Source organism: Jaculus jaculus, chromosome 8 (genome assembly GCF_020740685.1).
Source record: "Jaculus jaculus isolate mJacJac1 chromosome 8, mJacJac1.mat.Y.cur, whole genome shotgun sequence".
Taxonomy (NCBI): domain Eukaryota; kingdom Metazoa; phylum Chordata; class Mammalia; order Rodentia; family Dipodidae; genus Jaculus; species Jaculus jaculus.
The window spans coordinates 117,571,347-117,599,089 of NC_059109.1; the positions used below are offsets into that span (position 1 = coordinate 117,571,347).

A 27,743-nucleotide genomic window follows, 5' to 3' on the forward strand; every position below is an offset into this window, starting at 1 on the left:
GCAGAGGATAATGCAATCTGATCATGGAGTAACGGCCCCTCTGGTGCTGAGGGACTAAATTCTGGGCACAATACTTGGCTTCTCTTCCTGGTGGCAGTACAGATGTGCTGAGTGACCATGTGCTAATAACTTGCCCCCTCTGAGCTGTCAATGTGGAGAATGGGGTAGAGAGGATCAGGAAAGGAAGTGGGGGGGGCAGAAGAACATCCAGGCGAGGGATGGTGATGGCCTGAACCATGGGGGGGGCGGGGTCACAGTGGAGAGAGTGACAAGAAATGCATGGGACTACGGCAGAAGTGACGTGACTTAGTGACTGGCTGTGGAGCCAAAAAGTGACCCCTCACATTCTGGGAAAACTTGATCTCACGTGATAGGTCTGAGCACTTGGGCGACTGGCCCACAGTTACACAGCTTCCCCGTGGTGCCCTCAGGAGCAGAAGCCACGCACTGTCCCAGAATTCAGCACCTCCCTTAAGGTGAGTTCTGGACCTGCGGATGCTCCTGTCCCTGGGTCCTTGGCTTTCCTCTCTGTATGCCACTGCCGTGCCCTTCTCCTGGTGGCTCTACTCCTCTTTCCTCCCAGGATGCTTACTGGTGGCTCTGGCTGACGCAGACCCAGCAGGTGCGCCTCGCCAAGCTGTCGGCGTGATGAACAGCTTCCCTTGGCTGAGCAGATAACGGTACACACACAGGTCAGGGGGGGCCCGTGTAGCCCATCCATCAGGCCCAGAGCGGGTGGAGGCCTGGCACACCCTTGCGCCTGTTATCTGCCACAAATGTGTTTTCCCCCCAAGGTTAACAGGAAGAGTGACGGCCAGGCGTCTGACATCAGCAGCGCCAGCAAGCTGGAGCCAACTAGGCCTCCTCTTCCTCTTCCCTTTCCCTCCCTAGTCGGGCTGCTGGAAACTCTCATCAGCCTTCCCCGGAACACAGGCTTGAGCTGGGAGCACAGAATCTTTGAAATTTAGGTGTTCTGGATCCTTAATTCCTGGAGAATTGTGCACACTTTAAAAGCCATGATGCGCCGGGCATGGTGGCGCACGCCTTTAAGCCCAGCACTGGAGGGCAGAGGTAGGAGGATCGCTTCGAGTTCGAGGCCACCCTGAGACTCCATAGTGAATTCCAGGTCAGCCTGGGCTAGGGTGAGACTCTACCTCAAAAAAACAAAACAAAACAAAAAAAACCCATGATGCTTGGATCCTTTAGCTCATTTGGGTTCAAAACTTAATTGTGCCCCTTACTTGTTGCATGATATAAGTCAAAGAACTTCGTATCTCTGTGCTTCATGATGAAGACGGTAATAGTAGCTCCCCGTGGGAGGTTGTGGGATTAAAGAAGCTATTCTTGGGGCTGGGGAGATTGCTCAGTGGTTAAAGGGGCTTGCTTGCAAGCCTGACAACCTGAGTTCGATTTTCCTCAGCACCCTTGCAAAATCAGATGTCAGGTGGCACAGGCTTCTGTAATCCCAATGCACCTATGGCAATGGGAGGTGGAGCCAGGAAAAGCCCCATGTTAACAAGCAGCACCTGCAAAAGTGAATGAAGAGAAATTCCCTAAGATGCTCCTTGACCTCCACATGCATGGTAGCATGCCTGCATGCACGTGTGCTCATGCACACGCGTAAATAAAGATAGATTTTTTAAAAAAAAATATTTTTGTTTATTTATTTATTTGAGAATGACAGAGAGAGAGAGACAGAGACAGAGAGAGAGAGACAGAATGGGTGCACCAGGACCTCCAGCCACTGCAAATGAATTCCAGATGCGTGTGCCACCATGTGTATCTGGCTTATGTGTGACCTGGAGAATTGAACCTGGGTCCTTAGGCTTTGTAGGCATGCACCTTAATTGCTAAGCCAGCTCTCCAGCCCAACCTATTCTTTTTTTTTTTGCGACAGGGTCCTCATGTAGCCCAGGATGGCCTAGAACTTCTGATGCTCCTGCCCCCATCTCTCAGGTGTTGGGATTGCAAGGACATGCCCCCATATCCAGTTTAAGTTCTAATGTCTTTTTTGTTGTTGTTCATTTTTATTTATTTATTTGAGAGAGAAAGAGGCAGATAGAGAGAGAGATAGAGAATGGGTGCTCCAGGGCCTCCAGCCACTGCAAACGGACTCCAGATGCGTGTGCCTCCTTGTGTATCTGGCTAATGTGGGTCCTGGAGAATTGAGCCTTGAACCAGGGTCCTTAGGTTTCACAGGCAAGTGCTTAACCGCTAAGCCATCTGTCCAGCCCTCTAACGTCTTTTAAGTATGTAAAACAGTGTGTGGAACAGGAGTTACATCAGCAGAAATAAAGAGTTCTTGGGCTAGAGAGAGGACCTGGTGGTTACAGGTGCTTGCTTGCATTGTCTCATAAAGGGGACACTTTGCAAGGGCTGGAAGTGAGGCCATTGGAGTAATTGGAGGCATGAAGATGTTACGGAAGATCAACACCAGTCCTGCATCCCCTAGGTATTGTCTGGGACTGCTAGTGCTGTGGGATGTGGAGGGAACTACTGAGGGAACAGGATGCTGACACTGGAGGAAGTGATGGTCCCAAGAGTACAGGACTTGGGCTGCCTGGAGGGGACTTTAGCCCTGGAGATCAGAGCCACGGGCAGCAATGGAAGTGGCGGACTGGTGGAGAGAAGGCAGAAGGACCCCGGCTCCTCTCTCCAGCCTCTATGTCAGAAGTATGTCAGGGGGACTGAGGTCCACAGGGCCTCAGAGCCGCAAGCAGTATCTTGCAACATTCCTCAAGGGACTGTCCTACAAGAGACGTGCTGAGAAACAAGTTCTTAGTCATGTTTGGGAATGCTGCGTGCAAGGGCTCTGCTCTGCTGCAGATCTGCCAGGCGTGTTGCCTTTGCCGTGTTGAAGACATGGAGCCATGAAATGACTCAAAGCTCTGCTGCCGAATGGCATGGTTGTGGGATTGAGTACCCCCTTGCTCATCGGTGGTGACACAGTGTCAGCTTTTGAGTGCGCTGGGAACAAGGCAGAGGTGACGCTCGTCGTCAAGGGCCTAGCAGCCTCATGGAACGGAAGCTAATGGGTTGATTGGCATGTAAACTCATGAAGTCACATACGGTTTAGCATAGGGCTTTGCATAAAGTATATAAATGCTCACAATAAGCCATGAAACCTTCCTTTTTCTTTCTTTAGTGACCTAATCCAGGACTACAGTAGCCCCTGGCCCACAGGAGATGTCTTAGGAACAAGCCAGGTTGGTGGATACAGTTGGTTTATGCACCTATACACAGAGACACTCCAAAACACTGATACCAGCTTTTGAAATAGTAGTAGATTTTTTTTTCCAGTAATACGAATAGCATATCTTGTTTCATCTTCAAATGACTGCATTTTGTGTAAATTGTGTCTCGGAAGCAGTGGAATCCACCTAGGTGAGTTCTTTCTACGGACTATAGGAGTCATTCATTCATACTTCCATTCATTCATTCAACAAGCATTTGTGTCAGCTTTCTTAATCCTGTACAGCCCACTGAGCTCTGAGGACCCAGGCTTCTCAGCCTGCAGAGACCACAGCCTGTGCAACACACATTATGTGATGCCTTGTATATCGCAGTGGCTGTGGGAGGCCAGAGCCTGTGACCATCCAACCACGAGGGAAGGCTGCCAGGAAAAGATGGAGCCCATGCTGAAACTGAAGAGGAGACTGGAAGTTAGCCAGGGGTGATGACCAGTCTCCACTGTGGTCTTTATTTTTTATTTTATTTATTTATTTTTGCTGGGTGTGGTGGCACACACCTTTTATGAGAGAGAAAGAGAGAGAGAAAATTGGCACGCCAGGGCCTCCAGCCTCTGTAATCGAACTCCAGACGTGTGCGCCCCCTTGTGCGCATGTGTGACCTTGTGCTTGTGTCACCTTGTGTGTCTGGCTTATGTGGGACCTGGGGAGTCGAACATGACTCCTTAGGTTTAGCAGGCAAGCACCTTAACCACTAATTCATCTCTTTAGCCCACCATCATCTTTTTTGTTTTTGTTTTTCAAGGTAGGCTCTCACTCTAGCTCAGGCTGACTTGGAATTCACTCTGTAGTCTCAGGGTGGCCTCAAACTCATGGTAATCCTCCTACCTCTGCCTCCTGAAAGCTGGGATTAAAGGTGTGCACCACCATGCCCAGCACAATTTAACTCTTTTTTTTTTTGTTTTTGAGGTAGGGTCTCACTCTAGTCCAGGCTGAACTGGAATTCACTATGTTGTCTCAGGGTGGCCTTGAACTCATGGTGATCTGGTGATCCTCCTATGTCTGCCTCCCAAGTGCTGGGATTAAAGGCATGCACCACCACGCCTGGCTACCACTGTCATCTTCTAAAAAAAAATATTTTTATTTATTTATTTGCAAGGAGAGGGAGACGGAGAGAAGGGAGACAGAGAGAGGACAAGAATGGGTGCACAAGGGCTTCCAGCCACTGACATGCATGCACCATTTTGCACATCTGGCTTTGCCTGGGCACTGGGGAATCGAAGCTGAGTTGTTAGACTTTGCAAGCAAGTACCTTAACTGCTGAGCCATCTCCCCAGCCCCAGCAATTACATTTTATTGCTGGGACAAAACACTTACTGAAACAGAAGCAAACTTACTGAAGGAAACACTTTCTAGGGGAAGTTTCATCATGGTGAGAAAACATCTGGGCATTCCATCTCTGAATGTGTGGGGGAAGGAGTGCAGAGAGTGAGCTCTGAGTGGCACCAGTGGCGCTGGGCTGTAACACCCCAAGGTCCACCTCCAGCCACAAACCTCCTCCAGCAAGGTTCTGCCTCCCAAAGGCTCCACCAGCTGGGGATCGAGTCTGAAGCTGAGTCACAAACATATGAGGTTATGGGGGACATTCTACACTCAAGCGACCACATCACCCTCCTAAAAATTCCACTGATGAAGCTCCCTGATGGAAAACAACTTCTTAAAGCAAGCGTTTTCTCAGGTCCAGCTGCCAAGGCATACAGAGGTCGCGACTAGTAGAAGGACGGAGAGCCAGACTACATCTCAAGCTGCCAGAAAATCTTGCCACCGAAACTTGTCAGCAGAGCTGGACAGATGGCTTAGCAGTTAAGCCTCTCGTCTGCAAAGCCAAAGGACCCAGGTTCAGTTTCTCCAGGATCCATGTAAAGCCAGATGCACAAGGTGGCACACGCTTCTGGAGTTTGTTGGCAGCAGCCAGAGGCCCTGGCGCACCCATTCTCTCTCTATCTGCCTCTCTCTTTCAAATAAATAAATAAAAATTCAGCGGGGCATGGTAGCTCACGCCTTCAATCTTAGCACATAGGAGGCAGAGGTAGGTGGATTGCCATGAGTTCAAGGCCACCCTGAGACAACATGATGAATTTCAGGTCAGCCTGAGTTAGAGTGAGACCCTACCTCAAAAAAAAAAAAAAAAAAGCTTGCCTGCAAAACTTGCCACCATTGCCCACAAAGTTCTATTTCTGCAGGCGTGCAAAATACAACAGTTATGGAATCCTACAGGCTTGCACCAAGGTTGCAGAAAGCCACTGAGCATGGGTATTAATTGGCAGGGCCAGATCGCCTGCAAGGAAGCTCTGAGAAGTCATTGTGTGGGGCTTTGGAGGTGAAGCCTACATTGCCACAGAGATCTAGAGATACAGGAGATGCCAGAACTCTGGTACATCTGCCAAAGCAAGCTCAGGCATGGAGTGGGGCCAGCACAAGTGAGAGGCCGTGTGTGCTGCAGGCAGCGAGGCTGGGGGGCAGGGCCAGCTGTGGGTTTGGAGCCCCCAAGAGCCTCAGGTGCTAGACGTGGAGCTGCAGGATCTGGTGTTGACTCTGCTAGGTTTTGGCCTTGCTTTAGTCTGCCCTTTCCTTGCTATGCCCCATTCCTCCTTTTAGGAACAGGAATATTTGCTCTGTACCATGGTATGTGGAAGTATATGGGCTCACAGTTAAGAGATTGTGTTGAAAGCCAGGCGTGGTGGCGCACGCCTCTAATCCCAGCACTTGGGAGGCAGAGGTAGGAGGATCGCCGTGAGTTCGAGGCCACCCTGAGACTACATACTGAATTCCAGCCAGCCTGAGCTAGAGTGAGACCCTACCTCGAAAAACTAAGCAAGAGAGAGAGAGAGAGAGACTGTGTTGAAGCCAAAGGAAGGAGAGGAGCTTGTTGGAATACTGCCTTCCAGACATTAAATGGCTGTGGCACTCGTGACCTCACAATGGATGACATTATCTACACAAGACCTGAATGGTATGAGGGCAAAAAAAGAAGTGACGTCAAGATAGAAGAAGGAGGCTCGAAAAATGGCTTAGCAGTTAAGGTGTGTGCTGGTTTCATTCAGGGGTCCCCATAAGCTTAGCTGTTCCGAATGCTAGGTTCCCAGCTGATGGAGATTTGGGAATTAATGCCTTCTGGAGGCAGTGTATTGTTGGGGGCGGGCTTATGGGTGTTATAGCCAGTTTCCCCATGCCAGCGTTTGGCACACTCTCCTGTTGCTATTGTCCACCTGCTGTTGGCCAGGAGGTGATGTCCACTCTCTCCTCATGCTATTGTTTTCTCCTGCCATCATGGAGCATCTCCTCAAGCCTGTAAGCTAAAATAAACCCTTTTTCCCCACAAGCTGCTCTTGGTTGGGTGACTTCTGCCAGCAGTGTGAACCTGACTGCAACAAGGTGCTTGCCTGCAAAGCTGAAGGACCCAGGTTCGATTCCCCAGGATCCATATAAGCTAGAGGCACAAGGTAGCACATGAACCTGCAGTTCGTTTGCAGTGGCTAGAGACCCCGAAGCACCCATTCTCTCTACATATATCTGCCTTTTTCTCTCTTGTGCTCTCAAATAAATAAAATAATATATTTTAAAAGGTGACATCAAGGGCTGGAGAGATGGCTTAGGGGTTAAGCGCTTGCCTGTGAAGCCTAAGGACCCCGGTTCGAGGCTCGGTTCCCCAGGTCCCACGTTAGCCAGATGCACAAGGGGGCGCATGCGTCTGGAGTTCGTTTGCAGAGGCTGGAAGCCCTGGCGCGCCCATTCTCTCTCTCTCTCTCCCTCTATCTGTCTTTCTCTCTGTGTCTGTCGCTCTCAAATAAATAAATAAATAAAAATTAAAAAAAAAAAAGATGACATCAGTATAGAAGAAGGGGGCTGAAGAAATGGCTTAGTAGTTAAGGTGCTTGCCTGCAAAGTCAGAGGACCCAAGTTCAATTCCCCAGGACCCATGTAAGCCAGATGCACAAGGGTGCACACACATCTGGAGTTAGTTTGCAGTGGCTGGAGGCCCTGGCACCCCCATTCTCTCTTGCTCTCAAATAAATAAAGAAAATTTTTTTAAAGTAGAAGAAGGGCTAGTTGGAAAGAAGGGGTTCAGTGGAGGGGAAATAGGGAAGTGGGACAAGAGAAGTGGTGGGAGGTGATTATAATCATGATACATTGTGAATATGAATGGAGGATGTCAATGAAAAGTTTCAAACGTTGGGTGTGGTGGCACACGTCTTTAATCCCAGCACTCAGGAGGAAGAGGTAGGAGGATTGCCATGAGTTTGAGGCCAGCCTGAGACTACATAATGAATTCCAGGTCAGCCAGAGCTAGAGTGAGACACTACCACAAAAATAAATAAATAAATAAATAAAATAAAAAAGTTAAAAAATAGCCGGGCATGGTGGCTCACACCTTTAATCCCAGTACTGGGGACACTGAGGTGGAGGATTGCCATGAGTTTTAGGCCAGCCTAGGATCACAGAGTGAGTCAATCTGGGCTAGAGTAAGATGCTGCTTCAAACAACAACAACAAAAAAGATTGCCTTGAATCTCAGAAGAGACTTTGGACTTTTGGACAGTGTTGGAACTGTTAAAGACTATGAGAACTTTTGAGGTTGAACAAAATGCACTTTTTAATTTCTTTTTAGTTTAGAGAGAAGACAGAGGGAGAGAGAATTGGCGCCTCAGCCACTGCAATCGCACTCCAAACACTTCCGCCACCTAGTGGACGTGTTCGACCTTTCACTTGTCTCACCTTGGTACATCTGGGAGGTTTATGTGAAATCTGGAGAGTTGAACATGGGTCCTTAGGTTTTGCAGGCAAGCACCTTAACCACTAAGCCATCTTTCCAGCCCCCGAATGCAATTTGCTTATGAGGTAGCCATGAGTCTTTGAGGACCAGGGGAGAAACATAACAGCTTGAAAGTGACACATTTAGGGACTGGAGAGGTGGCTTAGTACTTAAGGCATCTGCCTGCAAAGCCTAACCACCCAAGTTTGATCCCTCAGTACCTATGTAAAGCCAGATGCACAAGGTGGTGCATGCATCTGGAGTTTGAGTGGCTGGAGACTCTGGTGTGCCCATTCTCTCTGTCTCTCGTCTCTCTCTGCTTGCAAATATATATACATATACATATTTGGTTGTCAAGTTTGTGGGTGATAGTTGATCTCCATTGTCAATTTAAACAGGTTCTGGAATCACCCAGGAGGCACACCTTCAGGCATGTGTATGAGAGTTTTTCCAGAGAGGGTTAGATGAGTGGGAAGACCCACTTTGAATGTGGGTGACACCCTCCTATGGGCTGGGGACCCAGACTGAATGAAAAGAACCAAAGGAGAAAGTGAGCTAAGTGCCAACACTCACCTCTGCTTCCACTGTGGAGGCAATGTGACCCCCACCCCATACCCCCACCTCCGTGCCTTCTGGCCATGCTATGCTATGTTCTCAAACCATGAACTAAAATAAACCCTTCCTTAAGTTTCTTTTTAAATAATCTTTATTTGGGATGGAGAGATTGCTTAGTGGTAAAGGCGTTTGCCTGCAAAGCCTAAGGATCCAGGTTTGATTCCCCAGGACCTAAATAAAGCCAGATGTACAAGGTTGCTCATGCATCTGGAGTTTCGTCTGTAGTGGCTAGAGGCCCTGGTGCACCTGCTGTTTCTATCTGCCTCTGTCTCTCTTTCTCTCAAATAGATAAATAAAAATGTGTTTTTAAGCCAGATGTGGTGGCGCATGCCTTTAATCCCAGCACTCGGGAGGCAGAGGTAGGAGGATCATCATGAGTTCGAGGCTACCCTGAGACTACAGAGTGAATTCCAGGTCAGCCTGGGCCAGAGTGAGACCCTACCTTGAAAAACCAAATAAATAAGCAAGTGTTTTTAAAATATTTATTTATTAGGAAGAGAAAGAGACATAGAGAGAATGGGTATGCCAGGGCTTCCTGCCACTACCAACAAACTCCAGATGCATATGTCACTTTGGTTATCTGGATACACGTGGTTACTGGGAATCAAACCTCAGCCACTAGGCTTTACAAGCAAGTGCCTTTAACCACTGAGCCATCTCTCCAGCCCCTTGAGTTTCTCTTGTCACACTAAGAAAAGTACTTAACATAATGTGTATTCCAGGAGCCCAGCCTGCCAAGGCCCTGATGGCTTGGGGTCAGAGCTGATCTTACGCCCGAGAGGAGGGAAGATGAGCTTGGTGCCTCTCTGCCCTGGTGATTGCCCTCCAGCATATGGCCTTGTGTGAGCCTCAGCTCTTAGTGGGACATGACCTCACTGGGACAATGGCAAAAGTGATGGGCAGGGGAGAGATTTGTGAACGGTCACGCATGGCATGCCACAGAGCCCTGTAAGTCCGTAACCCACGCACAGTGCGTGAGTCTCAGCCCAGCCCCGGCTCAGGCCCTGCTGGCCACGGAGGCAGGAAGTGATGCGGACCAGCCGAGTCTGCTGCCTTGCTGCCTTTGGAGTTCTACGCTTCCAGCTCTTGAAGTGGTTTGGGTCTTCCTGTGGTCCCTTATTAATATGTCAACACTCCAAGAGGTGTTAATCCATATTAGCTAATGCCTTAGTTAGCGCGCACTTTCATTAGCAGGTAACACCTCCCATTTGCAGCTAACTCCTCCGCAGAGCCAGCTGGCACTTAGTTGAGAAAAGAACCTTCAGGAATGGAGCTGGGGGGAATCAGCTCTGCCCCTCTTCTAGCCACGAGAGACCTCAGTTCCTGCCTCCATTAAGTGGGGCAATTTAGCCACAGCTCTTGGGGATGCTGCGGCTAATGCCTTACTTCTCACAGTTCTATGTATTTGTGGGTGTTCCACAGATGATTTTCATTTTAATCATAATTATATCTGTCAGCCCGAAGGGAGTCATGTTGTGTTAACCGGTGGGCCTTCCTCCCATTGCAGTAACATCTATCGCTTGCCAAGCTGCAATTGCTGGTTTGAGGAATCTGAGGGGTCACCCCCAACATGGACCTCATTGCACCCCACCCCGGCAGCAGGAAGAACACTACAGAACCACCCACGCCAGCTCTGGAAGCTTCCAGCCAGACATGGCACTAAGAGTTCTGCTCATGTCCCATGAGCAAGTGACAAGGCCACAGCTGCTGATGACGAGGCAGAAAATAGTCCTTTGCAGGGAGGCAACTGGCCAGGGGGTCGGCAACAGAGCTTCCCTCTTTCTCTCCCTTCCTCCTTGCCTTCTCTAATAGAGTCTCACGTAGCCCATGCTGGCCAGAGAAACTCATTATGCAGTTGAGGAAAACACTGAATTCCTGATCCTCTTGCCTCTGCCCCCCCCCCCAAAGAGTGTTGAAATTACAGAGGAACATCACTATACCTGGTTTCATGCAGTGCAGGGGATTGAACCCGGCACCTCATACATACTAGGATGTATTCAACTAGCTGAGCTACATTCCCACTGTTCAGTCTCTGTCTCCCTTCCCTCTTTCTGGAAGGGCTGGGGATTGAACCTGGGCCCGCAGACATACTAGGAAAGTCTTCCTCCCTTCCTCACTCCTTCCCTCTTTGTTTCCTTCCCACTTTCCTTCCTTCCTTCCTTCTTTCCCTCCATCCCTCCTTTCTTTCTTCCTTCCTTCTTTCCCTTCCTTCCTTCCTTCCTTTCTTCCCTCCCTCTCTCCCTCCTGCCCGCCCACCCTCTCTCTCTCTCTTTCTTTCTTTATTTCTTTCTTTCAGTGTTGGGATTGAACCTGAGACCTCAGACATGCTAGGTAAGCATTGTACCACTGAGTCATGCTCCAAGCCCTCAAGAGTTTTTCAGTGATCACACACCCTAGCGGTGTAGCTGGTCTATATTAGAAATCCCCATATGCATGTGTAAGAACATACAGAGAGAGAGAAGGAGGAGGCGGATGACGCAGCGTCTGTACGGGGTCACCTGCATGAAGAGGTGCTGTGTTCAAATGAAAAGTTTCCTACGTGCACCAGTTGCACATGAGGCTGACGCTGTGTGGCCCAGACCTTCTCAGGTGAGACGGGTGTGGAGACAGCCACTTAAGGAGCATTGGCTGACTGTGGCCAGGCCCACGCAGGACACTGATAGGACAGAGGGAGCGCAGTCCTTGAAGGACAGGTGCTGGACAGACCCTAAGACACACACGTGATCCTCCTCCCATTTCACTGGAGCCTCTGGCTGGCAGTGCCCTTCTCATTCCTTCATTACTAGACACCTGCTGTATGCCAGCCCCGACAGAGTACTAAGACATGGCAGTGGGTGACATTTGACAGATATAGACCCTCCTTTGAGCAGCTGGGGCCCAATAGTCAGTGGACGTTGTTGACTACACAGACAGGGACTCCCTACCTTGCACCCTGGGCTTCTGGGTTTTCTAACCAGGACGTGCTTGCGTGGGGTCCATACGACAGCATCCGTGTGTGGGCAGGGGGGAGGAGGTGCTGAAGTAAACACCGTGCACATTGAGAGGAGCGTATCAGATGCTGAGCCTTGCTGCCCTGGGCCAGAGGAGCTGCTAGTTTCATATGAAAAACATCAAAAGGGGGCTGGAGAGATGGCTTAGCCATTAAGCGCTTGCCTGTGAAGCCTAAGGACCCCGGTTCAAGGCTCCATTCCCCAGGACCCATGTAAGCCAGAGTCACAAGGTGGCGCATGCATCTGGAGTTCATTTGCAGTGGTTGGAGGTCCTGATGTGCCCATTCTATCTCTCTCTCTCTCTCTCTCTCTCTCTCTGCCTCTTTCTCCATCTGTTGCTCTCAAATAAAACTAAACAAAAAAATTTTTTTTAAAGTTATTAAAAAAAAAACATCAAAAGGATGGGGAAAGGACACGGGACACTCTCTTTTGGGTACTGTCTTGCTACATGGTCCACGTTGGCAGTGATCTTAAGATTCTCCTGCCTTAGCCTCCTGAGTGCTGGGAATATAGGCATGCCCCACTGTGTCCGTTTAATTAGAAGAGAACTTTGGGGAATGGTAAACTGTTCATTTTCTTGATCACATGGTATTCATGGACAACTCTTTAAAATGCACTATTAACCAGGCATGGTGATGCATATCTTTAATCCCTGCACTTGGGAGGCAGAGGTAGGAGGATCACTGTGAGTTCAAGGCCAGCCTGAGACTACATAGTGAATTCCAGGTCAGTCTGGGCTAAAGTGAGATCCTATCTGAAAAAAAAAAAAAATTGAACTGGAGAAATGGCTTAGCAGTTAAGGTGCTTGCCTGCAAAGCCAAAGGACCCAGGTTCAATTCCCCAGGACCCACGTAAGCCAGATGCACATGATGGTGCCTGTATGTGGAGTTCATTTACAGTGGCTGAAAGTCCTCATGCACCCATTCTCTATCTGCCTCTTCCTCTCTCTCTCAAATAAATAAAATAAATAAATAAATTAAAAAAATTTTAAAATAAAAGTAAAATATACTATTAATTGGATACATTTTATCACATGCAAATCACACCTCTGTGAAGTCTATTAAAAAATAGAAACAAGGCCGGGCATGGCGGCACATGCCTTTAATCCTAGCACTCGGGAGGCAGAGGTATGAAGATTGCCGTGAGTTCGAGGCCACCCTCAGACTCCATAGTGAATTCCAGGTCAGCCTGGGCTAGAGTGAGACCCTACCTCGAAAAACCAAAAAAAAGAAAGAAAGAAAGAAAAGCAACAAAACCAGGCATGGTGGCTCACGCCTTTAATTCCCTCACTCTGGAGACAGGTGTAGGAGAATCACCATGAGTTCGAGGCCACCCTGAGACTACGTAGTGAATACCAGGTCAGCCTGGGCTACAGCAAGATCCTATCTCAAAAAAAGGTGTGGGGGAGAAAAGAAAAGAAAAATAAAGAAATAGAGCAATTGGGAAGATTATGTACTTACTTGGGAGAGGCTCAGAGAGGTCAAGTGACTTGCCCGGGATCGCATGGAGTCAGAGAGAGCAGTGGGAAATGCGACCAGAGGCGGGGGTCCTAGCTCTCGCCCTGTGCACTTCACGACAGTGTCCATGTGTGAGTGTGGGGGTAGGGACAGGTGACAAAGTCTCAGAGTATGCCTGACTCGGAAACAGGCACCATGACAATGAACACGTACACTTCGGTTGTCTGCACAGACGAAAGCCTTGCGTGCTGAAAAGCCCCGTTCTCCATCAGCATCCACTCCACCCCGGGCAGAAGGATTTTAGAATAAAGTAACCAGGTGGCCCCAGTGTTTTGCCTCCTTCCTTCTTCAGCCCATCTGTCCTCCTGACTGCCTGGCCCCTCAGAATTTTGGGGGCTCTGCCTGCTGGGTTGTACCCCCAGCTTAATCTCCTGCCATTGATCCTGTTTATTCTTCCACTGGCTAGGGGGCCTGGAAAAAGGCTTCTGGGGGAACAGGGATCAATTGAGGAAGTTTACATTGGACCCACTCTATAGGTAGAGCAAGAGCGCTCAGAGAGGCCATGCACCTGGCTCAGATCACACAGCTTCACAAGCAGAACCGGGGCGCACCCCCTTCTGTCTGACTCGTGGCTCTGGGTCCATGGGGAGGAATACAGAAGGAGGCAGAGGGCTGGGAAGACCCTTTCCAAAGCTCCCTGCTCTCCAGCCAGCTCGGCTCTGTCAGAGGCTGAGGAGACCCCAGTACCCAAAGGGACAAGGCAGCCGGGGGTCTCTAGCTGAGTGACTATAACCCGCATTTTCCTTAATCTAAATTGAAAACTGCTCAAGTAGAAAAACCATTTCACTGCTTCATCTCTGAAAGCAGGGAGATGGAGGGGCAGGGCTGGGGCTGAGGGTATAGCCAGAGAGGACCAGGCAGGTGGCAGCAAGAATGGGCCCCCCCCCCCTGTTTCAGCTTGGCCCTGGCTGCCCCAGCCTTGCTCCATTGGCTGCCCCAGACCCACAGGGCCAAAGAGCTAGTCTGCCAGGTAGCAGCTATAGTCAGTCAACACACACTGAGATCCAACTGTGCCCTTCCCAGATCGTGAACAGGCTCCAGGGAGCGCAGGACACTCTGTGTCCTGACAGGGTTTCTCACTCCTTCTCTCCCCATGCACATGCCTTTCTCTGTCCAACAAATATGTCAGGAATACTCACAGCATGTCAGATACTATTCCAGGTGTGGGGATATGAAAATGACCCCGACCTCCTAGAATGTGCTGGGTGATAGAAAGAAAGAGTTATGAGCCGGGTGTGGTGGTGCACACCTTTAATCCCCACACTCGGGAGGCAGAGGTAGGAGGATCGCCGTGAGTTCGAGGCCATCCTGAGACCACATAGTGAATTCCAGGTCAACCTGGGCCAGAGTGAGACCCTACCTTGAAACCACCCCCCCCCCAAAAAAAAGGAAGGAAGGAAGGAAGGAAGAGTGATGTCATGGAGGGGCTGGGGAAAATGTCTAAGCAGGTTAGCACACTTGCCATGTAAGAATGAGGGCCTGGTTTACCCTGAGTTCAATCCTCAGCACCTGAATAAGCATCTGGGCATGGGCATGCACGTCTGTAACCCCAGTCCTATGAGGAGGAAGAGAGATTGGATACAGGCTGACGTAGTGGGGGTGGGTGGGAGGGGTGTTAAGAAAAACAAACAGGGCTGGGGAGATGGCTTGGCGGTTAAGCGCTTGCCTGTGAAGCCTAAGGACCCTGGTTCAAGGCTCGATTCCCCAGGACCCACATTAGCCAGATGCACAAGGGGGCACATGTGTCTGGAGTTCGTTTGCAGTGGCTAGAAGCCCTGGAGCGCCCACTCTCCTCTCTCTCTCTCTCTCTCTCTATCTCTCTCTCTCTGCCTCTTTCTCTCTCTGTCACTCTCAAATAAATAAATAAAAATAAACAAAAAAAATTAAAAAAAAAAGAAAAACAGACAGCTCTCAGTTCAATGAGAGACTGTCATATGAAAACACTTGGATGAGCAATGGAACACACACACACACACACACACACTATATATATACATTCACACCACACATAACACCCCCCCCCACATGTTCTCCCAAAAAGGAAAGAGTTATAGAATTGAACAAGACTGTCAGTGGTACGGAAGGGTCTATTCTTTGGGCGGGAGTGGGGCTGTGCTTTAGGTGGGGACATCAGGGAAGGCTTTCTGGAAGAAGTGATCTTTTAGCCAAAGGTCAAAGTAGGAGCTAAAGGTAGGAGTGAAGGCATTGATGGATCAGCAGATTGGGGTGGGATTCGCTGGCAACCTCAGGTCAGAGACTACGGCTCTGCTACCCGTCAGCTGTGTGATGTTGGATGATTTAGCTAATTTCACTGAGTTTTTTAAAAAGATTTTATTTTTATTTATTAGAGTCAGAGAGAAAGGGAGATAGAGAGAGAGAGAGTGAGAGTGGGAACGCCAGGGCTTCCAGCCACTGCAAAAGAGCTCGAGATGCATGCGTCACCATGTGCATCTGGCTTACGGGGGACCTGGAGAATCGAATCTGGTTCCTTAGGCTTTAAAGGCATGTGCCTTAACCGCTAAGCCATCTCTCCAGCCCCCAATTTCGCTGAGCTTTAAATTCCTCCCTTGTAAACATAAGGCCATTGTGAGGATTAAGTGGGTGTATGGAGGATGCCTAGCACATGCTGTTTAACCAAAGATGCAAACAGGAAGCCCCAGTGTGCGCCAAGGCCTTAGGGCAGGGAACTGAAAAGTGGGCCATGGAGAAAGGTCTGTGAAAAAGCTTGATACTGGCAAACACAGCCCCAGTACATGATGTAAAAAAAAAAATCCTGGTGTGCAGCAAAAAGGGCATAGGAAACAACCTGTGCACACCTCAGCTGGAGCTTACGCCTCTGTTCTTGCAGTCCGCACAACCCAGGGAAATAGTTTTGATCCTCCCCACTTTATGGATGAGAAAACTGAGGCCCAGAAAGGTCAACTAAGTAATCCAAGGTCACACAGCTGGGCTTGAGCCCAGATAACAGCAGACTCTCAGAGCCCACTTCCCACAGCAGTTTACTACCCGAGTTCTGAGATGGGATAGGGTAGCACCTGTGTCTGCATTGGGCTGTTTGTTGAGCTCCTGCCATCCGTTGGCTCCTGGGCTGGGCACGTTATGCAGGAAGCAGTCCGTCAGGGGTGACCTAAGTAGAATGTTTTCCCTAGACACTTTGACCACTGTGCAAATTTATACCAGCCCGTCATGTGTGTCAAGGGCCGTGGCATCAGGAAGATGACCAACCCAAGGGTGGGGTCAAGTATATCTGACCTGCTTAATGCCTTTGGACAAACCACTTACCATGGCCCGGCCTCAATCTCCCGGAGTGGGGGTAGGGCGTCCTACCTCCTGAAGCCATGAGGGTTGAATGAGATCATGAGATGGTGCTGGGCTCAGAGGAGGCCTGACCTCCGTCCTCAGGGTGAGACCTTCCTGCTGGACCACCATTCATGAACATTCTCCCTCTCCCCTTTGCTTCCCCCCTCCTCCACCTCCCCATTGCTCTGACTGTCCCCCCAGCCCTTCCTTCAGCCCCCAGCTCCAGTCTGGCCACCTGTGTAACCTCAGGCACATGCCGTGTCCCGTCTCTGGGCCTGATGTCTCTCCCCACCATGCCAGATAGCACTGAGGACATCACGCCCCCCCTCTCCTCCCTTCCTCCCTGGCTGGCCTTCTTGCCCCACCATCCATCCCTAGACTCATTTTACAGGTCACTTCCCTTTAATTAGCAGAGCTCCAAGCCTTCTCCCTTGCAAAATGGGGACGGCAAGTTCTTCAAAACCTCATTAACCCCCCTCCTCCCCACAGCCCCGCAGGGTCAGGCCTGTCTCAGGCTGGGGGACGTCACTTCCCAGCAGGTCGGAGTGTGAGTGTGCCTGGGGTGGGAGGGGCTGATGGGTTTGCTGGTTCAGACTATGCTCTGGCCACAGCATCCAGCCCAGCCAGTCATAGCCGCCTGGGGGTCAGAGGAGAGAGGGGCCCTTCAGCACTTTAATTGGAAAACTTGCCGGGGGATCAAGGGACGTGGGGAGCGGAGATGAACGGCTGCCTTCAAATGAATTAATATTTCACTTGTAGCTGGCAAGTTTCTCTGCTTTCATGTCACCTGGCTCTTTTTTCATTATTTTCTTCCTTTGAGGAGCTGCACAGCCTTTCACCGTCTCCTCTGTCGCAGCCCTAATTTTAAGGCAGACACTCTGGCGCTGCTCCGGAGAATCACCTGGGAGGAGCTTGCTTGCAACAGGGGGTGTCTGTGGGGGCTCTGGGGTCCTGTATGTCACCCCCTAACTCTGGGCTCCAGGTCAGGGTGCTTTGGCCTTTGAAACCCTCCTTCCCTTATCTAGTCTGAGGATCAAATGAAGTCATGCTCTTCGTGCCTAGCATCCACTTGAGGACCGCAGTGTCAGCGTGTGCCATGGATGTGCATTAGTTGTGAGTCCCCACCAAACCAAGGACTAACAGACTGATTCAAGAGAAATGACAAGTTATATCCTCCAAAGACCTGAATGCAAATGCTCCTGGCTGTTTTACTCCAAATCGCCCCAAACTGAAAACCATTCAACAGTCCTATCAGGTGGTGAACAGGTAAAGAAATGGCTGTGTGTCCACATATTCTTAAACTACGTGTCAGCGAAAAGAAACAGAAATGTGGGGCTGGAGAGATGGCTTAGTGGTTAAGGGGCTTGCCTGCAAAGCCAGAGGACCCAGGTTCAACTCCCCAGTGCCGTCCTAAAGCCAGATGCACAAAGTGGCGCATGCATCTAGAGTTCATTTGCAGTGGCAGACGGCCCTGACATGCCCATACTCATGGTCTCTGTCTGCTTCTTTCACTGTGTATCAAATAAATAAAAATATTTTGGGGCTGGAGGGATGGCTTAGCAGTTAAGGCATTTGCCTGCAAAGCCAAGGACCCAGGTTTGATTCCCCAGGACCCACATAAGTCAGATGCAGAAGGTGGTTCATGCATTCGGAGTTTGTTTGCAGTGGCAAGAGGCCCTGGCGAACCCATCCTCTCTCTCTCCCTCTTTCTCTGTCACATAAACAATTAAAAATAAAAATATTTTTAAAGGGGAGGCTAGAGACATGACTCAGTGGTTTAGGCATTGACTTGTAAAGCCTAAAAGTCCAGGTTTGATTTCCCCAGTACCCACATAAAGCCATATGCACGGGGTGGCACATATGTCTGGAATTTGTTTGCAGTGGCAGGAGGCCCTGGCAGGCCCCTCCCCCTCTCTCTTTCTGCTTGCCAATATATATATAAAACTTTAAATATTTTGCAAAAAAAAAAAACAAAAAAAAACCAAACAGATCTGATTCAGAGTGATCTAGTCTTCCCAGTGAGCTGCATGCAGACAGCCACCTCACCCCTCAGGTTGGGCCAGGCCTCCACCCTGACCTCCTGCACCCTCAGTGTGCCAGGCCTCCTACCCTGGGCCCCCTACATCCTTCAGTGTGCCAGGCTGCTGTCCAGTCATCTTGCAATTCCTCCACCTATGTGTCTTTCTGAGAGCCCACCTTCTTGGCTTTGGTCTCTTTCCCATACCCGATGCCAACAGATCTCCCACTCCTCCGCCCTCTGTGTCCTTGTCTTGCCTCCGGGTTCCTCGGCAGCCCTCCTCCTGTTCCCGTTACCTGTCTGTTATTGCTTGGCTATCTCTCCCTGCCTGTGGGAGGCTGGTCCAACCCATGTGTGTGTCCCTGAGGCCCAAGCCAAGACTTACGTTGGCTGAATCCATCCACCCCCTTCAGCTTCCCTCGGGAAGCCTTGGCTGCCCTTCGCCTTCTAGCTCACTCTTCTAATGACTTGGCCACAAGAGCCACTCCAGCAGCCGGGCTACCAGGGACTCACACCGGTTGGTCTAGTTGCCAAGGTCACGCAGCAGTGCTGGCTGACCTGGGACCTGTCAACTCCTTGCCTCCTTCCCCAGCTCTTGAGGCCAGCAAAGCCTGCCTCTGGCTCTCTTGGCTTTCTCTTGGTTAGATTATAATACAAGTTCTTAGTGTATTGTTGGATGGGTTTATTTATTCTTTTTTTTTATTATTTATTTATTTATTTGAGAGCTACAGACAGAGAGAAAGAGAGAGAATGGGCACGCCAGGGCTTCCAGCAACTGCAAACGAATTCCAGACATGTGCACCCCTTGTGCATCTGGCTAACATGGGTCCTGGGAAATTAAGCCTTGAACCAGGGTCCTTAGGCTTCACAGGCAAGCGCTTAACTGCTAAACCATCTCTCCAGCCCCATTAAATTTATTTTTATTTGAGATAGAGGGAGGGAGGGAAAGAGAAGAGAGGAGCGGAGGGGAGTGGAGAGGAGAGAGAGAATTGGTGCGCCAGGGCTTCCAGCCACTGCAAATGAACTCCAGACGCGTGCGCCCCCTTGTGCATCTGGCTAACGTGGGTCCTGGGGAATCGAGCCTCAAACCGGGGTCCTTAGGCTTCACAGGCAAGCGCTTAACTGCTAAGCCGTCTCTCCAGCCTGGGTTTATTTATTCTTAAATGTACACTCAGAAGCCCTCACCCGGAGCAAGTGGCGACCATTCCCAGCATGACAGTCAACGCTATCCCTGCTTTCCAAAGGTAACTATTCTCCATTCTCTCTCCATGTTCAAAACTGCTGACTCCTGAACTTCACGTACATACTTTGATCCGGTCTGACCTCTTAAACGTGACTTCTCTGACAGCATCTGCAGAAATACCATGTTGCAACAGGAGCCTTTTTTTTTTTTCTTTGTCATGACATATTCCACCAGATAGACACAAGGAACCACTCTGGCCACAGTGCGCGTGAGTCTCAGCGATAGAGAGGAGATGTCCCACGAGCACCTTTACGTTCCCTTATTCTCTGGGGCTGGAATGGCTGGAACCCTGGGTGGGCGTGGCTAGCTCCAGAAATGCTGCTCGTTGTCCAAAACGCTGCCCTGCGGGCATCCTGGGGGCTCAGCAGCCTGAAGGGTCTGAGCTGTCTCCCTGGGGCCTCTGCTTGGCTGGCTTTGGGTGCGTCCCCCTTGTTACTTTTTGGCCACTCACAGGGATCCCTGCACACCCTTTGCCATTCTTAGCAGGAGTGGCAGGGAGAGGGAGTCGAGCTGGCGAGTGGCGGTGCAAAGCTTTCATCAAGGGAAGCTGCTGGCTGGCTGAGCCAGCAAAGGTCAGGGGCCTGGCATTTTCCCCTCCACTGGTCTCTGCTCTTAGGGGCAATTAGCTGGCGGTGGAGCAGGGCGCTTAGCATACTAACCTGATCTGCTGCTCCGGGGGAGTGGCGCTCACCCTCTCCAGCCCACACCCCGCGTGCAGAGGGAGTTTGGGGTCGAGGTCCGAGAAGAGCTTCCTGCCCCTTGTCTCCCCGTCACCAGATGTTCTCTTGGGGGGAATGGGAGCAGAACCCCACACCACCCTGTGGTTGCGTGCCTTCGGGGACAGGGTCCTCCCCACGTCTCAGGCAGCTGCGACCTCACAGCACTCCTTCACGGCAGTGTTCTTTGTAACAGCTCAGAAACTAAACTGCAAGTCCACCAGAGGGGGCCAATTAAGTGAGTGATGTTATATGTTGATAAATATATAATGGAGGGGCTGGGGAGATGGCTCAGCCATTAAAGGCACTTGCTTGCAAAGCCTGCCAGCCTGGATTCAATTTCCCTGCCATCCACATAAAGTCAGATGAGCATTTCCTTTGAGGGAAAAGAGACCTGGTGCACCCTTGCGCTTAGCAGGTAAGGCGGTTCGATTCCCCAGGACCCACATAAGCCAGATGTGCGAGGTGGTGCATGCATCTGGAGTGCGTTTGCAGTGGCTGAAGGCCCTGGTGTGCCCATTCTCTCCACCCCTACTCTGTCTGCCTGTTTCCCCCCTCCAAACAAATAAATAACAAAAAGGTGCAAAACTAAAGCAATAAAAAAATGATGGCAATATAACTCAATATGGCGTGTGTACACGTGTGTGCAAGTGTGAGCAAATGTGTGTGGAGGCCAGAGGGCAACTTTGAGTGTCACGTCTCACCTCTGCCTTATTTGAGACAGGGTCCCTTGTTCACTGCTGCGCTCACCAGACCGAGTGGCCCATGAGCGTCTAGTGGATTCTCCTGCGTCTGCCTCCCTTCGCATAATAGGCACACTGGGATAAAAGATGGTGCTCTAGTGCCCTCCTTTACATGGATGCGGGGACTTGAACTCAGGTACTCAAGCTGGTGTGGCAACTGCCTTATCCACAGAGCTACCCACCACCTCCCAGCCCTCAAGGTCAGGGACTTTTTCCTCTTTTTTTAAATTATTTTTTATTAACAACTTCCATGATTCTAAACAATATCCCATGGTAATGCCTTCCCTCCCCCCACTTTTCCCTTTGAAACTCCACTCTCCATCATATCCTCTCCCCCTCTCAATCAGTCTCTCTTTTATTTTGATGCCATCATCTTTTCCTCCTATTATGATGGTCTTGTGTAGGTAGTGGCAGGCACTGTGAGGTCATGGATAGCCAGGTCATTTTGTGTCTGGAGGGAGCACGTTGTAAGGAGTCCTACCAGCTTCCCAGAGCCTGTTGAGCTCAGTGTGGTTGAGGGTGGGGGCCAAGAACAGCTTTCTGGTACCCTTGTGAGGTAGTTTGATTCAGATGCCCCCCCATAAACTCCGGTGTTCTGAATACTAGGTCCCCAGCTGATGGCAATTTGGAAATTAACACCTCCTAGAGGCAGTGTACTGTTGGGGGTGGGCTTTTGGGTGTTATAACCAGTCTCCCCTTGCCAGTGTTTGGCACACTGTCCTGTTGCTGTTGTCCATCTGACATTGGCCAGGAGGTGATGTCCACCTTCTGCTCATACCATCATTTCCCCCCTGCCACCATGGAGCTTCCCCTCAAGTCTATAAGCCAAAACAAACCATTTTTCCCCAAAAGCTGCTCTTGGTTGTGAGATTTCTGCCAGTGTTGTGAACCTGACTGCAACACCTTGGATGAGGGCCGGCAGCTGAGCAACCAGCCAGAGGCCGTCCTATGAAGGATGACTGTGAGCTCCCTGGCCTTGGATGCTTCTAAAGTCCCCTGGCATTGGGGAGAAGGAGGTCCTCTCTGCCCAGGCCAGCTCCCATGACAAGGGTATGCAGTCTAGGGAGCCACTTCTCCATCTTCTGAACATTGTCAGGGCTCTCAAGGATGGGGTGGGTGATCAGTGCCCGGCTATAGGACTTGATCACAGATGGGGTCTCCCTGGCACAGAAAACACGGGCCAAATCTGTACCCACTTTGAGAGCTGAGATAGCTGCAAAATATGGGGCTCCTGTGTTCTCTTGGCAGCCTCCAGCGATGCCTATGCTCCCGTCTTGCCCTTTGTGCTTCCCACAGTAGGAGCGGGTGGCAATGTTTCTCAGCAGATGAGTATAGGTCTCCATATTTTATAGAATGTGCTTTATGTAAAGAAAATGTCCTTTGTAGAACTCAGGATCCTTTTTTTTAAAACGTGAAACCAGACTTTTAAAAATATTTTATTCTTATATATTTATTTGACAGAGAAAAAGGGGAGAGAGAGAGAATGGGTGCCCCAGGGCCTCCAGCCAGTGCAAACAAACTCCAGACACGGGTGCCACCTTGTGCATCTGGCTTACATGAGAACTGGGGAGTTAAACCTGGGTCCTATGGCTTTGCAGGCAAAGGCCTTTATCGCTAAGCCATCCCTCCAGCCTGAAATCAGACTTTTATTATATAACATTGGAAATAAAATGCCACCACCCGATTAACTGTATTAAATAAACAACTACAACACCCCCTCCTCCAAAGGACTAGAAATGATGGCCAGGTAGTGTGCAAATGCTTCAGGGTGGAGAGGAATGTTTGTTCCTAATGAATTTACATATGATTACTTCTCATAACGTCTGATCCAATTGAATTGGCTTACCATGATTAGTAATTTAAAGTAAAATATCAATTGAAGGCCAACTTAAGCAATGGCATTAACTTTGGGGAGTTAATTCAAGATCAGTAACTGGAGAACTCTGCATGCATATATACATAAAAGTTAGGTAAATATATTTTTTAATATTTTATTTTTATTTATTTATTTGTTTATTTGACAGAGAAAGAGGGAGAGAGAGAATGGGCATGCCAGGACCTCCAGCCACTGCAAATGAACTTCAGATACGTGTTCCCCCTTGTGCATCTGGCTTACATGGGTCCTGGGGAGTTGAACCTGGGTCCTTTGGCTTTGCAGGAAAATACCTTAGCCAGTAAGCCATCCCTCCAGCCCAAGGTAAATATATTTTTAGAAAGCACTTCTGTGCCTAACATATTTCACGATCAAAGGCTAAGATTCTGCTTTTAATGAATACCATTAGAAAGGGTTATACACCATTCATCACACATCTGTCTCAAGAACAGCATGCTTTCAAAATTACACATTTTTAAAAAAAATAAGCATTAGAGTACAAACCACTACAGAGACACAGTCAAGATAATTCCAAATGCTACAGTGTTCATAGGCACCCTAGAGTCCTATTATTTTTTTATTTTACATTTTGGCTTTTTGAGGTAGGGTCTTGCTATAGCCCAGGCTGGCCTAGAATTCACTATGTAGTGTCAGGGTGGCCTTGAACTCACAGCAATCCTCCTAACTCTGCTTCTCAAGTGATAGGATTAAAGGCATGTGCTACCACGCCCAGCCTAGAGTCCTGTAATTATTTATTTATCTGCCAGGAGACTAAGAGACACAGAGTAACAGAGAGAGGGGGAGAGAGAGACTGGGCACACCAGGGTCTCTTGCCACTGCGAATGAATTCTAGATGCATGCACCAGTAGATGCGTCTGACTTTATGTGGGTACTAGGGAATTGAACCTGGTTGGCAGGCTTTTCAAGCAAACGCCTTTAAGGGCTTCAGTCCTTGAGACTTGGGCATTACAAAGTACAGTTACTAAAGTGTTGTAAGAGCTGGGGTCCAGCTCAGTGGTAAGGCAGGTACTTGGCATGGGTGAGGAAGAGGGTTTGATCCTCAGTGTGCACACATATGCGCACAGTTTTTAAGAATTCTCATATAGTAATGCACACTTTTCCTTATTTACACTTTCCCTGACAAGATCAAGCGACAGAAGCGAGAACTGGTGCACCTCGGAGCCGTGCTGAACCCCGACGGATTGCAGGAAATCCGCTCATACCTCATACCAGTGCCTTTGCAACTTGCTGCTTGTGCTCAAATTGAAGGAAATGAGAAATTTCAGTATGTGGCAAGTGAAAATAAGAATATAATTTCCCCATTCGAGTTCACAGACCCCCTGAATTCCATTTGCAGTCTGGCAGTCTCCGTTTCAACCCTGATATAAATGTATATTTATTGAAGTGGAAAGATGCTCCCAGTAGATTAGCCATGGGAAGGAGTAGGAGGAAGGCAGTGTGTGTAGGAACCCACTACTGCGAACAAAGCACGTCTGCATGTGTGTGTGTGTGTGTGTGTGTGTGAGAGAGAGAGAGAGAGCGAGAGTGAGAGAGCGAGAGAGCGAGAGAGCGAGAGAGAGAGAGAGAGAGAGAGAGGGAGGGAGGGAGGGAGGGAGGGAGAGAGAGAGAGATTCACTCAGCAAGCAGCCCATGGTCATCCGTCCTAACCCAGATCATTAACAACAAGAAAGACAGAATGAGTTTCCCCTTCCTGGGGTTGTGCACTGGAAAGTCATAATTTAAAACAAAATGTGGAGTGGTTGTTGCTTCCTTTCTTCCCCCTTCTTTCTTGCATACCTATATTTTGTAATTTTTCTCATCATGCATTTTGGCTTACTTCAGCCAAATATAAATAAAATATTTTTATCTTTTAAACATTCCTTTATTTGAGAGACAAAGACAGAGAGAGAGAATGGGTGTGTCAGGACCTCTAGCCACTGCTAGAAGGGGACTACTTGGGAAGAAGGGGTTCAGTGAGAGAGGAACAAGAGAAGGGAATGGAGCAAATATGGTCAGTCTGGGCTAGAGTGAGACCCTTTCTCAAAGACCAAATACACACACACACACACACACACACACACACACACACACATACATATATATTGTCAAATACATTATATACATGTAGAAAAATTGTCAACCATGTGTTTTGTGCCCAAGTCAGAATTTAGGATGGACGGAAATATACAAAAGTCTTAAAGGGTGAAAGTAAGATGGCTGCTCTCTCCTTTCTCCTTCTCTTCCTCCTTTTTCTCTTCTTCTTCCTTCTCCTCATCCCCCTTCTTCTTCTTAGCTTGGGCATTTGGGTAGCAAGAGATCAGGGTGCCTGAGATACAGACTGGAAAGTCAGGGGGTGGGGACCATGTTCTCACTCAACACTGTGACAAGATTCCTGAGCAAATCACCGTTACCGCTTATCCGAGCGTCTGGATGGTTGAATACAGTGACATGAGTCCTAAGAAGACGACCGTCACGTGACCCCACAAAGTCAGGCTGCTCCCAAGTGCTCTTCTCCAAGGAAAAAGTCATCCGAAGGAGTCTAGATTTTCCACCCCTTAGTCTGCAATGAGCGAAGGTTTCGCTGATTCCTGAGATGCCCCCGGTGCATTTTTCCTGTTGCCCCAGTGCCAGGCACTCCGCTTCTTTCAGAGGCGCTAATCTCTCCAGCGGCTGTACCTCTCTTGATCCCGACATTAAATGGGTTGTGCTGATTCCGGAGACACCTCAGTCCATCTTTTCTATTGTCCCAGTGGAAACACTTGGCTTCTTTATAACGGCACTAATGTCCTCATAGCTATACCTTTCTTGACTCCAGATGCATGCACTGCCATGTGCCTCTGGTTTATGTGGGTACATGGGGAATTGAACCTGGGCCCTTAGGCTTTTCAGGCAAGCACCTTAATAGTGAAGCCATCTCTCCAGCCCAGCAAAATATTTTTTAAACAAAGAAGAACGAATATGTCTGTGCCAAAATGAACTCTATCAGTAGGTAGTACTCCATCTCTGGCTGCTAGATCTGCTTCCCATGTGCCACAAAACTCAGCCCACCTCCATAGCCCACAACAGCCACCAGGAAGAGTTACTATCTCCCTGCTAAGCACTCCCTGACATCTGACTGACTCCTCACCTAGCATCATGTCAGCTTTTCTTTTTATTATTTTTAAATTATATTTATTTATTTTTGCTTTTTCTAGTGGGCATGCCAAAGCCTCTAGCCACTGCAAACGAACTTCCAGATGCATGAACCACCATGTGCATCTGGCTTATGTGGGATCTGGGGAACTGAACCTGGGTCCTTAGGCTTTGAAGCACCTTAACCACTAAGCCCCCTCATCATGTTTTCCCACAAACACACTGGTCTTTCTTTGGACTCACTCTGAGAATCCCACATCCCTCTGGCAGTGTAGAGTTGAGAGCTGAGCTCCAAATGGGGGCTGCCTTGCTTAGATTGCAAGGAGATGATCACCTCGATCCTTCCAGATGTCATCATTCTATTTGTGCCACTTAAGGCAACAATTACTTTTAAGCAGCTTTCTGTACCTAACGCACGTATTGCATGTACGGGCTGGCTCAAAACTACACAAAGGTGTTATCTCTGGTGTTATGGATTAGAAGAGTGACAAGTCTCACTGGGCTAAAGTGAGGGGCCGGCATGGCTGGGTTCCTCTCCCCGGACACTCGGGGGTTGCTTTCCTAACCCTTTCCACCTTAGAGAGGATGCTAGCTCCAGGCTTCCTTCCTGTATCTCCAACTTAGTGACGTGAGGCCGTGTCCTCCTTATGACACCTAATCTTTGGTTCTGATCTCTAAAGATCCCTGGGGATTACCTTGACCCACCCAGGGAAACCTCCCTGGTTTAAAACCCACTGCAAACTTCACTCCTTCTTACCAAGAACCCTAACATACTCATGGGCACTGGAGATTAGAAGAGGAAGGGCCCCTGAAGTGTGCAATGAATGGTTTTAGACATCCCAAGGTTCTGACCATCATTGCCACGGTCAGCGTTAGGACATTTTCTTCATCCCCAAAGACTCTTGTGCCTATCAGAAATTCCTGCCTCATAACACGCCACCCCACTAGCTTCCTTGCCCCCCAATCCTAGGCCACCACTGGTCTACCTTCCACCTCTGAATTTACCTGTGCTCGACACATTTCATGAACGGAATCTTACACTGTGTACGGCTTTCTGGCCGGCTTCTTTCACTGTAGCATAAGTCACCACTCTGATTCCTCTTTCTTGTCCAATAATACTATTGTATTACGTGCACATACCATAGTTTGTTTATTCGTCAGTTGATAGACACATGGATTATTTCCACTTTAAAAAAAAATTAATTAGCATTTTCCATGATTATAAAAAAATATCCCATGGTAATTCCCTCCCTCCCCCCGACACTTTCCCCTTTGAAATTCCATTCTCCATCATATTACCTCCCCATCTCAATCACTGTACTTACATATATACAATATCAACATATTAAGTACCCTCCTCCCTTCCTTTTCTTCCCTTTATATCTCCTTTTTAACTTACTGGCCTCTGCTACTAAGTATTTTCATTCCCACGCAGAAGCCCAGTCATCTGTAGCTAGGATCCACATATGAGAGAGAACATGTGGCGCTTGGCTTTCTATTCCCACTTTTTACTATCCCAGATAAAACTCCTAAAAAAAACAATGTGCATATTTTTTGTGTGAACATATATTTTGTCACTCTTGAGTAGGTACCTGGG

At 49.0% G+C, this 27,743-nt stretch overlaps 1 pseudogene; it reads right to left on the minus strand.

The window, feature by feature from the left end:
- Positions 1-887: 887 nt before the first annotated feature.
- On the minus strand, positions 888-26,151 carry LOC101600465 (annotated as a pseudogene).
- Between the last annotated feature and the right edge of the window lie 1,592 nt (positions 26,152-27,743).